Source organism: Vicia villosa, linkage group LG2 (assembly GCF_029867415.1).
Source record: "Vicia villosa cultivar HV-30 ecotype Madison, WI linkage group LG2, Vvil1.0, whole genome shotgun sequence".
NCBI lineage: Eukaryota > Viridiplantae > Streptophyta > Magnoliopsida > Fabales > Fabaceae > Vicia > Vicia villosa.
The window spans coordinates 213,430,237-213,446,570 of NC_081181.1; positions in this window are offsets into that span (position 1 = coordinate 213,430,237).

Here is a 16,334-nt window from a genome sequence, read left to right on the forward strand (position 1 = left end):
GGAAGAAGAAGAACGCAAGAATTGGTTATAACTGCTATTCTTTTACTTTTTCTTAGAAAACAAGATTACAAGAATAACAAATAACCTCTCTCACCCTAAATTAGGATTTGTTGTGTTGCAATGATGAGAGACTAGTATGCTATTTATAATAAAACCTAACATACTAACTAATGGGCTTTTTCCACAAGGCCCATTACACAAGCCAACTTAATAAACAAGCTAACTTAACAAAGGGTTTAAACACTAAAACTAATTTAACATGCTAACAACCCTAGCATCTTCGACACAAGCATGTGAACAACCTTCGACTTCATGCTTAATCCTATCGAACCAAGAAGCTACCATTCGACCATACTAGAGTTCGATCCAATATCTCACAAATCTCCACCTTGGACCCAACTCTACAACGTCAAGGTAACAAACTAACTTTCTTCATGCAGCTTTATCAACTGCATACAGTGGAAAAACTTGCAACTCGGCAATGTCTTTGTGATCATATCAGCAGCATTATCCTCAGTCGAAACCTTTAGCACTTGGACTTCTCCACGCTCGATTACTCCTCTGACGAAATGCAGCCTCACATAAATGTGCTTAGTTCGCTCATGATAGGCTGAGTTCTTCGACAGATGTATTCCACTTTGACTATCACATTTAACAATGATACCTTTTCCTTGAAGTTTCAGCTCCTTAGCAAAACCTTCAAGCCACAATGCTTCTTTCACAGCTTCAGTTAGGGCAATATACTCCACTTCAGTGGTTGATAGGGAAACAACCTTCTGAAGTGCTACTTTCCAACTAATTGTTGTGCCAAACATGGTGAAAACATATCCAGAAATAGACTTAGCCCAAAACACCTTCTTTAATCCGGCACTAGTCAACATGCATCTGACTATCTCCAAAATAGTTCGATTAAACCTTTCAGCCAAATCATTTTGCTATGGAGTACCTGCAGTAGTTCTACGCCTTGCAATACCAGAGGCAGCACAAAAACTGTCGAACGCCTCATTGCAAAATTCAAGGCCATTATCGGTTCTCAACCTCTTGACCTTCCTGCCAGTCTGATTTTTTACCAGAGTCTTCCAACTTTTGAAATTCTCAAAAGTTTCATCCTTAGTCCTCTGGATGAATACCCATAACTTCCTGGAATAATCATCTACTATGGATAGGAAATACCTCGCACCAGAATGTGATGCTCACCTTACATGCCCCCAAAGATCAGCATGGATGTAATCAAGAGATCCATTTGTTCTTTGTTTGCCTTTGTTGAACTTCACTCTGCAAGATTTTCCAAGTACACAGGTTTCACAAAACTTCAGCTTTTCGACTTTGTCTCCACCAAGCAAATTTTGTTTCCCTAATTCAACCAGACCCCTTACACTGACATGGCCCAATCTCATGTGCCAGATTTCTGTCTTCGACAAAGGTTTCGTGGATGCAACATTTATCAAACCACTTACAACTTTAGCCTCAAGGGTATACAAGCCTTGTTTCTTCACGCCTCTCAAGACTTCCTTCGACCCCTTCATGACTGTTAGGATACTTTTCTCTCTTTGGAAAACATATCCTTTCTTGTCGAATTCACCAAGAGAAATCAGATTTCTCTTCAAATCAGGAACATACCTGACTTCAGTTAACAACCTTATTGACTCATTATGGAGCTTGAATCTCACATATCCAACACCTGCAATCTTGCAAGCTTTGTTGTTTCCCAGCAGTACTGATCCACCATCTTGATCACATAATTCCTCGAACAAGTCTTTGTTTTGAGTCATGTGCCAAGTGCAACCTGAATCCATAATCCACTCCTTCCTAGAGTCACTGCTCGAAACCACAAGGGCATTAGATGATTCGAAATCATCTTGAACAATGGCTGCATTGCCATTATCCTTACCTTCATGATCTTTCAGGCGTTCAGGGCATGTTGAAGCGGTAAAGCGGCAAGCAACAAAAGATTTGGAAGTTTTTATCCGGGAAATTATCGTCTCCACAGGGACTAGTGCATTGAACTTCCGTTCAACAGTTTCCATAGTTATGAGTTTGGATTGAATTTGTTAAAGATAAAAAATGGAAAAGTAAATATTAACACAAAAAAAATTCATTCTTTAGAGAGAAGAAACTATCAAGTATTGTATATAATCTACTCTTCACAAACTTAAACTTATTGACCGAATATACTCAACTTGTAACCTATCAATATTACCACATGTCAACAACACAACCCACAACATTATCTAAGTGACGATCTCTCAGACACCTAAACAACACATGAGAAATCCAAGCTTCCCGTAAATGTCGATCTCTCAGACAAACACGACCACTCAGACGCATTAAGCACTGACACTAAGTGATTATCAACCTAATCCATCTCTGCAATTAAGTTAATAGAAAATCATCCTAGATAAGCATTAGAGCCCTACATCTCTATAGCAACTCAAACAATAGCAACAAAGCAACAATCTAAGACAATAATCCATAAAAATATGAAAGCAAGCTTTATATAACATAATAGTCAACAAATATACATGAGATCAAAGTATATACATAACAAAACTCACAAAAGAAACTACAATGAGAAGAAATGGAGAAAAACCCAAAAATCTCCCGGTTTGTCGGCTCCGACTGATGAAGGATTCAACCCCGGATCATCCATTTGACAGCTCCATTGTGTTTTCTAGCATCATTCCACTCAAAAAATGCTATTGGATGGATTGGAGCTCTAAAATATCCAACCATCCTTGAAAAAATGATTTCCAACAGCTTTATTGCGTTTTCTGCCGACACTGATTCGCCCGGCGACTAAAATGGTTCGCCCAGCGACTCCAGGCAGTAGCAAATCACATTTTTGGGCCAGCCGGGCTCGCCCGGCGAGCCTAATCCTTCGCCCGGCGAGTGACACCAGTAGCAGAAAAATTATGCACTGTTTCGGCCATAACTTGAGAACCGTAACTCCGATTTGCGCCCGGTTCAAAGCGTTAGAAAGCTTATTCCATGCTCTATCCAATAATGAATGAATATCAACTAAATTGATGATTTATTTTTATTTGATTTTGAGATTTATTCGATGATTCGTTGGTTCCGTCGCTCAAAATTGCGCGTTTTGAAGCCGTGTCTTTGGCACTTTATTGCTCGTGCTCCAAAAGCGACTCAATATCTACAAAATGAATAGAAAAGTATCAAATGGTATATAAATGAATAAAAACTCAATTAAATCCTATTTATACATATTTATACAAAAAGCGGAGAATTATTCAGAGAATATAATACAAAAGAATTGATAAGTGCCACAAAACAATAGTAAAAATAACGAATTTCTGGCACTCAACAAGGCACACCTTTCTTGTATGACCCTCCTTCTTACAATGATAGCATCGAATTCTGGATGCTTCGCCACTGTAAGACTTCGACTAGCCTTTGCCCTTCTTCTTGTCGAACTTACCATCCTTTCGCAAGAATTTTCCTTTAATGGCCAAACCTTCATGAACAATCGAAGATTTATGCTCTTTTCGTCCGTTCAAGTCCTTATAATACAGGGCTGATTGAACTTCTTCAAAGGTCAGGGACTCCCTTCCATACAGGAGAGTTTCTTTGAAGTGAGCATGTGATCGAGGCAAAGCGCACAATAGTAACAGCGCTTGATCTTCATCATCGATCTTCACATCAATATTTTCAAGATCAAGAATCAGCTTGTTGAACATATCCAACTGCTCAGCTAACACTTTATCTTCAATCATTTTGAATGAATACAAAGCTTGCTTCAGGTAGAGTCGATTTACCAGCGGTTTGGTCATATACAAACTTTCAAGCTTCACCCATAACCCTGATGTCGTCGTCTCCTTTGATACCTGCCGGAGAACCTTATGACAAAGGCTCAACAAAATTGCGCTGTGTGCTTTATAGATCATAGTCGTCTTCTCGCTACCGTTAATTCAGCATTCATGGCTGCCTCTCCCTTCAATGCTTCCAAGCAACCCTGCTAAACCAGTAGGGCTTTCATCTTCAAGCGCCCCAGACCAAAATCATTCACTCCGGTGAACTTTTTAATCTCATACTTTGTTGAAGGCATCTACTCCAGCTCACCGCACCAATTTGTTGTGAATTTAATGCCAAGAACAAAGTATAATGCAAAGAAAGAATAAAGAACAAGGAAGAAGAAGAACACAAGAATGGGTTATAACTGCTATTCTTTTACTTTCTTTTAGAAAACAAGATTACAAGTTTACAAGAATAACAAATAACCTCTCTCACCCTAAATTAGGATTTGTTGTGTTGCAATGATGAGAGACTATTATGCTATTTATAATAAAACCTAACATACTAACTAACGGGCTTTTTCCACAAGGCCCATTACACAAGCCAACTTAATAAATAAGCTAACTTAACAAATTAGGGTTTAAATACTAAACCTAATTTAACATGCTAACAACCCTAGCATCTTCGACACAAGCATGTGAACAACCTTCGACTTCATGCTTAATCCTGTAGAACCAAGAAGCTACCCTTCGACTATACTAGAGTTTGATCCAATATCCCACAATATGTTACATATATCTTATATAACTAATGCACATTTTCACCCCTCTAGAAAGGTAGGTAGGATTATTAACACTCCTTAATTGATTTTACCATAAACCATCCACTTTGAATAAATATTAGTGTAATTAAAATAAAAATTACGTGTTCTTTGAAATTCACTAGGTGGAGCCATTATTACTTGGCCAATTATGGACCAGTATAAATTGATCACTTGGTGGGAAAAAACCCCTCCAAGCAAATAAGAAACATGGGGGTTTTTAGGCTCAAATTTCAAGACATTTGCTAGACAAAATAGATGTGAGCTAACGATTTTAGCCAAAATCATAACATATCTTAAAATAAGTTCTAAAAGTCCATATTTTCATAAGGTTCTAACATCTAATAGTAATAATAATAATAATAATTCTAAAAAATAAAAGGATATAAATTAAGTATCCATCTAGTAGTACATTGTTTAGCGTTAGTAACTTAATGCATCTAGTCAATTCCATATTGAGGTACAATTTTAGTCTTTGACCATTCACATTACAAGTCTTTATAGACTTTGAATCCTCAATTTCAAATGCAACAATCCATATGACTTAACTTATTTTATTAAAAAAAGGACTAGAAAATTTTGATCATAGAAAAAGCTTAACTTATAATTAAACAAGAAAACTTGTTGACTTGGTGCAAACTATCTTTTAAAAATATTCTAATCATGATAAGAATTTGACTTCTCCATGTAATCTTGGGATGACTCATAAATATGTAGCCTAACTTTGTCCATTTCATGTAATTGAATATTTTTTTCTTGGAACTTTTGGGTCAATGTTTAAGAACTTCAGAGCCCACAATATTTTATGCTTCAATTCTACAGGAAGATGTCATTTTTTCCATAACCAAATGAAATGGTGAAAATCCAATGGGAGCTTTATAGGCATTTCTATAAGCCAAAAGTACTTCATTCAAATTCGACGACCAACCCATCTTGAACATGCTATTTTGTTCTCAAGAGTTATTTTTATTTCTCTGTTGGACAATTCAGTTTGGCCATTGATTTGTAAATGATAAAGATATTCTATTTATTTTTATCTATGTTAGAATTCACACTATAATGTTCCAACACTTACGTAATTATGCATTGAAAAAGTGTGAACATCCATCATTGATTAATAATCATGGTGTACCAAATCTGTCGAAATGTTTCTCTTTAAGAATTTCATAAGAATCTTTGCTACATCCTTATGCACGACACTACTTCCACCCACTTGGTCATAGAATCAACCGCAACCAAAATGTATTCATTGAAAAATAAAGACAATAATGGTCAAACAAAATATATTCCCCAATAATTGAAGACTTCCACTTCACACTAATACAATTTAGGAATTTAACACTATTTTTTTAGAGAATTAATTCATGTTTTTTTTGGTGATGTTGTCGTCAAATCATAAGTATAATTTTTACATCATTTTTAAATATGTATGGTAAATTGATTTAACAACAATGATAAACAAATGTTATAAGTGTTCCAGATACGTGTCAACATTAACTTCCGACATCTCTTTCTCCTTAAATTAGGTGTAAAAATGTATAAATCGTAGTTACTTTGTCCAAAAATTGGTGTTACAAGTTTAATTGAGAATTAATTTGATTCAAAACCAACTTATGACACGTGTGTTTTGATTAAAAACATATATGTTATATCTTTTTTTGTCTAAAATAAGGTGTTAAAAGTTTAATAGAAAGTGTTATTTGTTTAGAAACTAATCTTTCACACACACACACACAATTGTTCGGTCACTCATAAATCATTATCGTTGCTGCCTAAATCATGCTCGTTGTTTAGCGCACCGACTCATTAATTGCATGGTTAAATGATTTTTTTTACCTATGAGACCTTATCCTAAATTCTATTAAAACAATACCAGACATGTAAAATGTAAATTAAATCAACATATAATATAAGATTTTGAACCTTAAACTAATAAAAGACGAGTGAACCGCACACATGTATCACACAATAAAAAGTACTATTTAAACCTAAATAATATTTGCACCCTCCTAATTAAGAGCTTTTGTAAGGCAAGGCTCCCATCCAAGAAGGAGGTAACTTTCCTGTTTGCTCATGAACAGTCTTAAATAGAGGTGGTCTGTCAAGTAATCTATGTTACTTGTCGTTGTGGGTATATATCTTGATTTACTCTTTGTACATGTATAATAAGGATACTAAAATCACTTATAAATGTGAACCAGTTGTTCTAATAAATGTGAACTGATTGTTCTAAAATAAGATAATGTGTCCTTTTAAACATATGGACAACAAAGAAAACATGCAATAAACATATGAGCCTTTTAGTTCATTTGTAAATAAACAAGGATGTTGATCACAACTCTAACCATTAGCAAAGCACCATAAGTCCATAAGGATATAAGAAGAAATCAACCAACAAATGACATAGGAAAAGCTAAAAAAACTTGCCCCTGAAATCATCGCAAAATACTTAACTACTTAGACAACATAGCTAACCTATAAATGTGAACTGATTGGTCTAATAAAGTAATCCTATAAAGGCCAATTGTTACTACACAACTAGTTCAACACAACTCAAATTTGGAGTTTATAATATGTTTACCTGAGTATCAATGGAAGATGTAGAGTGAAAATGTTGGTAGAGCTTTCTCTTGAACCTGAAATTTCATCGATTTTACGGTTAATTAGATAAACTCATAATTAAAAAGCTTCTAATTTGTGAAAACTAAAACTTCTAAGTAGAATTTCACTTCAACCTGATTGTGAGAAGAAAGCTCGTGGCGGCGTTGTTGAAGGAAGATTTCGTTAGATTTGAAGAATGATTTTGTCAATTTTACAACTATATTGTGATTTGGAGAATTAAGATATTAGGGTTTGAAATTTAAAGAATGATGAAGAAGAAAGAGACAAGATTTTTGAAGATTAGGGTTTCTGAGATTTGCAATAATGGGTACCGTTTTTTTTTATTTGATAAATGGGCCACCAGTTTATCAACATAACTTTGGGTTGGGTTTTTTTAATTTGGATTTATTTGGATAGTAATTTGTTTTTTGGTTACTGGTTATTTTGCACACCCCAAACTATGTGAAAAAACGATATTGCACTTTGTTTACTTTTAAATCATTGTGAGATCACATATGATACCTCAATTTATTTTATTATTGATTTTCAACCCGACAAAATTAACATCATAAATTTTGATTTAGATGTGAAAAATTATACCAAATAATATCACAATAATATTTTATTAAGAAAATAGTGTGAATCCAAATTTTAAAACCAAAATCTATTAGAAAAAGAATATTAATTAACAAATAAATATAAATTTCTAAAACCAATATTTTACTTAAATCCTTGTTACTTGGTGTTGTTCTTTACGGTTTTGTTTGAGAGTTTGGAAGGGAGAGAAATTGAAATTTTTTGGGGAGACGATTAGTAAAAAATAGAAAAATCTCTAATATTTTTTGATATTGTAATTTTATTTAAAATGATAAATGAGTGTTTATCATTACCATATTTCTAATACTCATAATATTATAACAATATAAAATGTATTTGAATAATTTATGCAAGTCTTTAAAAACTTTCCAATATTTTCCTACAATACAAATTTTGACTTTTCCAAATTAGAAGAATTTTGTAATAGGAGTAAAAATAAATTTTAAAAAATTCTCCTAACCAAAATCTTTAAATTCTTTCCGTTCTATTTTTTTTTCTCATACATACATATATATATATATATATATATATATATATATATATATATATATATATATATATATATATATATATATATATATATATATATATATATATATATATATATATATATATATATATATATATATATATATATATATATATATATATATATATATATATATTATGGAGTTGCCAAACATATATACGTATGTTTCTTTAACCGACTTGAGTATAGATGGAGTAGTGCTTATTTTTCTAGTGTATTTGACAATTCAATTACTCTTTGTTTTGTCCATTCATGTGAAATTAATTTATCTTGAACACTTCTATGCCACTCCTTTATGGGTGACATGTTTCTTTACTCTTTTTTTCCCTTTCCAAAAAGAGGAATAGTTATTTGCATTGTACTTCAGGAACTCCACTATAGTCTATAAACGCAGCTTACTAGTACATCTATCCATGATTTGGACTTCAATTGGTTTGTCCATGCTTATCACAATATAGAATAAAGTCATCATATTCTTTCTCCACTTTAGACTCCATAATTTATAATACAAAACAAATTATTTTCTGGACAATTGTTAGATATAAAATAGTTAGCTCTCATGTAGAGAGAAGAAAGACAACATGAACACCTTTTGCACTAAAGACAGTCATGCAGCTTTAAAAAAAGAAGAAGAAGACGTGCACACACACATTATTTGAAACATTAAACTAAATTTTTGTATTTATGTTTTCTAAATGTAAAATTATTATTATTATTATTATTATTATTATTATTATTATTATTATTATTATTATTATTATTATTATTATTTAAGCTATCTCTTCAAATAATGATTATATTATTTTAAACAAGTTATTTTATATTTATACTTTTCTTGTTTAATTTAAATATAGTTTAAGTTTTTTTTTTAAATTATATTTTGATCTATCTATTCTAAAGATATATTTTTTTTGTCTCCTAGTTTTAAATTTTCACCTATTTTTATCAATTATTTTATGTTTGAATTATTTTTGTTGACTGATACGCCACAAATGTACGATTACACCAAGTAGTAAAAGATTATCGCCCATAGAAAACATATTGAGTCCTAAATTTCTATGTTTATCTAAGACGGCCGTTTTTGTTGGGTCATCATGAGGGAGAATCATTTGTTGAGAATCAAGTATGAGGAAGAAGTCCCACATTGGTTAAAAAAAGGAAAGAATGAACACTTTATAAGTGAGAGAACCCGCACACCTATCACCCTAAGGTTTTAGGTGGAAATGTGGTGTGTCTCTCACAAAGGTGTGTCCCAAGTAAAGTGCTCCCTCGTTGACCCCCTTCCTTGAGTTGCCTCCAACAGTGTTCCGTTGAGTGTCAACGGTGGTACAAGTGTATGTGGAAGAGAGAGCTTCCACATTAGGGGAAGCATTGTGTAAGAATCATACTTGAGGGGGAGTGTTGAGAATCAAGTGTGAGGAAGAAGTCTCACATTGGTTAAAAAAGGAAAGAATGAACACTTTATAAGTGAGAGAACCCACACACATATCACCTTAAGGTTTTAGGTGGAGATGTGGTGTGTCTCTCACAAGATGTGTCCCAAGTAAAAGTGCTCCCTCATTGACCCCCTCGAGTTGTCTCCAACAATGGTATCATGAGCCTTTGGTTTCGAGATAGGGACCGACTCACTTGTATCGAAACACTTCCCGCAGGTGGTGGGTAGAAGGTGCTCCGTTGAGTGTCAACGGTGATACAAGTGTATGTGGAAGAGAGAGCTTCCACATGAGGGGGAGCATTGTGTAAGACTCACACTTGAGGGGGAGTGTTGAGAATCAAGTGTGAGGAAGAAGTCTCAAATTGGTTAAAAAAGGAAAGAATGAACACTTTATAAGTTAGAGAACCCACACACCTATCACCTTAAAGTTTTAGGTGGAGATGTGGTGTGTTCTCACAAAGGTGTGTCCCAAGTAAAGTGCTCCCTCGTTGACCCCCTCCTCGACTTGCCTCCAACATCATTCACATTAGGTCAAACACTTACTCAAACAAATGAGAGAGACACAACATATTCACCCAAGATGATAGGTGTAAGGGTCCTCTCACTTATAAATGGCTCAACCTCCACTTTTCTAAGTAATGCGGGACTTAAAACTCACACTTGTTTCTCCATACAATTCACACTTGTTTCTCAACAATCACCCCCTCAAGTGTGAGTCCATCCACTATGCTCCCCCTCAAGCGGATGCTCTTCCATCCTTATGCTTGTACCACTATTGACAGACACCCTTACTCGTCATGGGCACTACAACGAAACACGCGACACGACCACTATTGTGTCAGGAGGACTTTCGATACAACAATTCGATCCCTTACTTGAACAGGGCTCTGATATCACTATTGAGTCATATTGAGGGGGAAACATTCACATTGGGTCAAACACTCACCTAAAGGTCAAAGACTCACCCAAACAAATGAGAGAGACACCACATATTCACCCCAAACCTTAAGGTGATAGGTGTACGAGTCCTCTCACTTATAAAGGGCTCAACCTCCAGTTTTTTAAGCAATATGCGGCTTAGAACTCACACTTGTTTCTCAACAGTTTTTTTATTATTGCTTGCAAATAATTAAAATTATGTTTTACTAATTTTGTAAAGAAGGATTTAGGATGATGATTCATATCTGAGACTTACCCATAAAAGTTTGAATTTAGTTAATAACGAGAATTTTATTTGTAGAAAAATAACAAAAATTGTTGGTAATGCCTACTTTCGTCAACGTAGTACCGTATTCTAAACTAACAAGTTACATGTTTTCACAGTGTACCTCATTCATTTAGAAACCTTTAAAAACATAATTATTAAAAATTGTTGGGGAATTTCTTAATTGACTCCGAGAAACTTTAGTCGCCTCATAATCAACTATTTAAAATTTTGAAGTTAGGAATCAATTATACCCTTCAGCCTATAATTGATGCTTAAGTCTTTCCTAGGGGTGGCAAAATTGTTCTGACTCGTGGGCATGCCCGTTTTGCCCGTACTTTTTCGCGGGGTTGGCCAGGTTTTAGGCTCGCAACCTCATATATGTACGTCCCGCCCACCCAATTATATTACGGGCACGAGCATTCACATAAAATTTTATATTTTTAGGCCTAAAAGGTGCAAAGCTTGAAGGCATTATCCGCCCCGCCCTCATTTTTTTGAGGGGTGGGGTAAGGTTTTAAACCTGCACCCTCAACTATGCCCGCTCCATTTTTTGTAGGCTTTTGCGGGGTAAGCCTAAAGGGGGCGGGCATGCTCATTTGTCACCCCTAGCCTTTCCTAATTTTGTTGCGAACATATTAGTTTAAAACGAAAAATATTGAAACAAAAAGAACCTTCTCGTTATTAATCATTCATCAATCAATTTGCATGTGGTCGATCATTTAGACAGCCCTCATATCCAAAATCCTAAAAAGCTCTACTCAAACATGCTTACAATTAAACTTAATAAAACAACATACATAAACACACACATATTCATAATATAAAGTTGCAATTAAATCCTGATATTGCAATGTAAATTGATACAAAAGTTATTTCGAGAAAACTTTAACAATATCATAACAACGACATTTGTAAAAAACAAAAAATGTAGAAAAATAGCAAAGCTTAAATTTATACTAATATGTAAAAAAATGACTTCGTGTTCTTCTCAATGTCACATGCCTTTATATAGGCATAAGTCCATAATGAATGACATAAACTCTTGTAATTAGGCCTTTATTATGAAAAGAAACAATTGGAATAATTGAGAATTGAAAGACCATAGAACTGGAACTGAGAAAAATGGAATTTGAGGCAAGTTTCTTGTGTGTTCTTAGAGAGTGGAAATAGCCCCTACTGGAAGTAATGCTAGCTACCGGTGGGTGGTAATGACCTCTAGTTTTTACTATGGGACCAAAAATTGAAAGGAAGGGATGACCCCACTAAGAGCCCTAGAGCATGCTACGACAAGATTGTAGTGGGCTCTGGTTTTTGTACTACAGGTCTACTCCTTGCAGTGTTTATCCATTTTTTCCTCGGTTCAACCCCAACTTGTCATGTCTCATTCTCTTTCATCTGAAATAAATAAAATCAAAGATACAACAATAAAAGCACCAAATGGATATCAAACTTCTTAATAATTAAAGATAAAACACTCTTGAAAAATAAATAAAATACCACTAATCAAATCCACTCAAACTTAAACTATTATTTCTCCTCAGACAATTTACTCGTATCTAAAGAATTGGGACAAAGCTATTTTTCAGAGAAGAATTTGAAAAAACATACACACAAGTACTCATAAGAAAATTCTTGAACCACTCTACTCAAGATAAAAATTGTTGGTACTCTCTTGGTCCTACGGGTCTTGTAAAAACTCTTTCTAGAGTCGGCCTCAAATATAACAATTCCACTATTAACTTGATCTTAAATATGTGTACCTAACTCTTTTCTATTTCAGACACACACATGATCACTTTAAGGAATTTTATACAATTTTGCAAATACTTCACAACATATATGCACTACTTATATTCAAGAATGAACTAACTTTTGGGAAAGACAACCAGTTTAGAGATGTCCAACTTACTCTGATTAGACATATTTTATATGATATATATATATATATATATATATATATATATATATATATATATATATATATATATATATATATATATATATATATATATATATATATATATATTATTTTTCAGGCATTGAGGATGATCTCATCATTGGGTTGAATAACCGAGTGAGGGTTACTCAACTTAGACAATGGAGTTTTCTTTTACTGTCCGCATTCATTTTTTTATCTATCCTCAGCCAAACAACACAAAATATGCGGGAATTAAACTTATGTTTGACCACATTATATGAATTACTCAAAAAAACATGTCGTGGTAACAAATATTACATGTCAAGTTAATTTAAATTGAAATCTAAGTAAGAGGCTTTAAGCTTCAGGATAAAACTGATCTACCAAGTTTTTCTCAAAATCCTTAGCCTCAAGTCTCACTTTTCATGGATTCAATAATTTTCTATGCAATGAAATCTAAAATTTTTCAAATTTTTTCTGAAACTTTTCAAAATGATTTAAGTAAGGAAAAATAATGATTAGCAGCATAGACACAAATACACAAACAAAATAAACAAACAACAAACTGAAAAAGCTCTAGAATTTCCCCCGTACTTAAACTAAACATTATTCCAAATGTAAATAGTAAATAAAAAGGTAGAGATAAAGCTCAAAATATTTTATGGCAGAGGAAATGAAAACGACTTTGATTTGTTGCTCTGCTTCTTGCTCTAGCCCACTCCCAATCAACATTTATTGGCGCAGATCGTCTAATTAAAGGTGGTTGTGCTCTTTGTCGTGCAAATTTATTTTTATTCCTACAAAAATAAACACACAAGCAAGATAAATCGCAAAATTTTGTGGGTTACCTCCCACTCAACACTTCTTTAAGGTCATTAGTTTGACCCTTTGGCTTTTTTGATCAACAGGGTGTTTCCTTCATACTTGAATCCTTAATATTGTGGAAAACAACTTTAAGGTTCTATTTTAACGTATCCAACCATTTCTCATATGATTTACCATTTTCTTTCTTGTTTTTTTGAGGGGGGTTCACACTTAAGGTCTGGCGGTAAAGGTTTCTTTTCCATTTTTTGGACTGCTCTGTATGCTAGTGCCAGACTTTGGCAAGGAAGGGTCTTCCTAATAGGACTGGGATTTCATATTTCTCTTTATATATCCATTACAACAAAATCTATAGGAATGATAAGATGCCATATCCTAACTGGTACATATTCCATAATTTCTACCAAGTAATTAACAACCTATCTGCCAAATGCAAATATATTTCAAAGGACTTCATCCTACAAAGGCCTAACTTTTAATATACTGATAAAGGCATCAAGCTTACATTTTCCCCTAAATTACATAAGGCTTTCTCAAAACTCATTGTGAAACACATGGTATTGGAAAACTCCCAGATTCTTTCAGTTTTTGAGGAAACTTGTTTTGTATTATAGCATAACATTCTTTTGCCAGCATTGTAGTTTTGATATCTTCCAGTTTCCGCTTGTTTGGTAAAATTTCCTTAAGGAATATAGCGTAAAATGACATTTGGGATAATGCATCTATGAGAGGAATGTCGATATACACATTTATCAAAATCTCAACAAACTTCTTGAAACACTCTTTTATCTTGACTTTTGCTAATCTTTACAGAAATGGGGTATAGGGCTTAAAAGGCGGGGGAGGTAAATAACGCCATTGTTCTTATTCCACAACTTCATATGCAGGTTGGGTTTTATCACTCTCCATTCTCTCATTATTATTCTGACTAGCGTCTTCTAATTCTTTCTCTCTTTTTAAAGCGACAACATTCACATGTCCCTTTGGATTTTTCACATGATGTCTTAGAAATGTTCTAGTCAGAGCAGAAGATGAGACTTATTGTTGTACCACTTGAAAGATTAGAGTCTCTAACATTTAGTTATGTGTGAATATCATATCTAGTTTGGATACTAACTTATTTAAAACTTCATTCATATGCAGATTATGGTTTTTGAATTCATTATTCTACTTCGTCTAACATATGATGAAAATTTCCATAATTATTTCCAAATTAGACTTCGCAGGAAAATTGCTACCCATATGTCCTTGGAAACCAGGAGGAATAGCTAGTGTAGGATTATCTATGAACTGGGGAAATTTGTTCTTATATGAAAAATTAGGATGTTCTCTCCAACCAGGGTTGTTAGTGTTGAAATTGGGTTCCCCCATTGGCCATTGTTTATAGAGTTCACCATGCCTTGGATGGGTTCACATACGACCATCACTTCACATGCATTGCCAATTTTTCCGACTACTCACAAATTTTGTGTGTTGGGGTGGTAGAGGCTACAATTTTTTGGTATATGGCTTCTACCTTGGTGCTAATGTGAACAATTACACTTACTTCATATAATCTTACTTTTTAGGGGCTTTCTCTATAGGGGCACACTCGCTTCTTCACTGGTAGTGGTTATGCTCCATGTCCTCGATATGGGCATAAGCCTCATTATACGCTTTATTCATTAAGGTCTCTTCCACAACAACGTCTAATGTCATTCTCGTAGGATAAAGAAGCCCATTATAAAAAGGTATACGGACAATAAGCCATTTCTCCACCCCATGGTATGGACACAACCTCATCATTTCCTTGAGGCATTCTTAGGGTTCGAAGAGCAATTAACCATCGGATTGCTTGAAGCAAGTTATGTAGTTCCTTAATTATGTTATTTTGTACAGTAGAAAGTATAGGTCAAGGAACACAACTTTTAGTTTATTCCACGTCGTAATGGAATTTGATGGTAGGGACTGTAGCCACACCTTGGTACTTTCCCGTAAGGAAAATAAAAAAGTCTTTATAGAATTGTGACAAGGTCTAATCCATTCATTTTAAGAGTATCACAAAATTCGACAAAAATAAACATATGTGATGTTGAGTAAAATCAAATGCAAGTATTATGTTTATCGTATCCATAGGGATTGGAGCAATATCAAAACCGTTCAATAATTTCTATAGTTCTAGGCAAAAAGTTTCAAGATTGTTTTATTTATAAGTTATAGAAAGTAAAGATGCGTAAATAACTAAAAGAAGAATAAACTTGTTGGGAATTGGTTTTCATCCACCAATTAAATATGTAATCCTCGAATCAGTTATACACAATTTAGGCATGTTTCATTATCATCACGTATTGCTCACAAACAAAGTTTATGTCTAAACATTTGATGAGAATTCTACCTTATGATTTAATCAAAGATTTCTCAGCCTATTAAACAATACGATAGCATTAAGATTCAATACTTAAAGTGAATATTAAGCCTAAATCTATGTCTAGCATTTAGAGTTTACTAGTAGTTATCTTAGATCAAGATTATATTTGTATTTGTCGATATCAATTCAATCCATGAAATAAAAGGTAAAGTGAAGATAACAACGATAATGATTCAAACATAAATTGCATATAATTCCATGATCAAAGTAAATACATATTGATTCAGTGAACTACAACTAATCCCAAC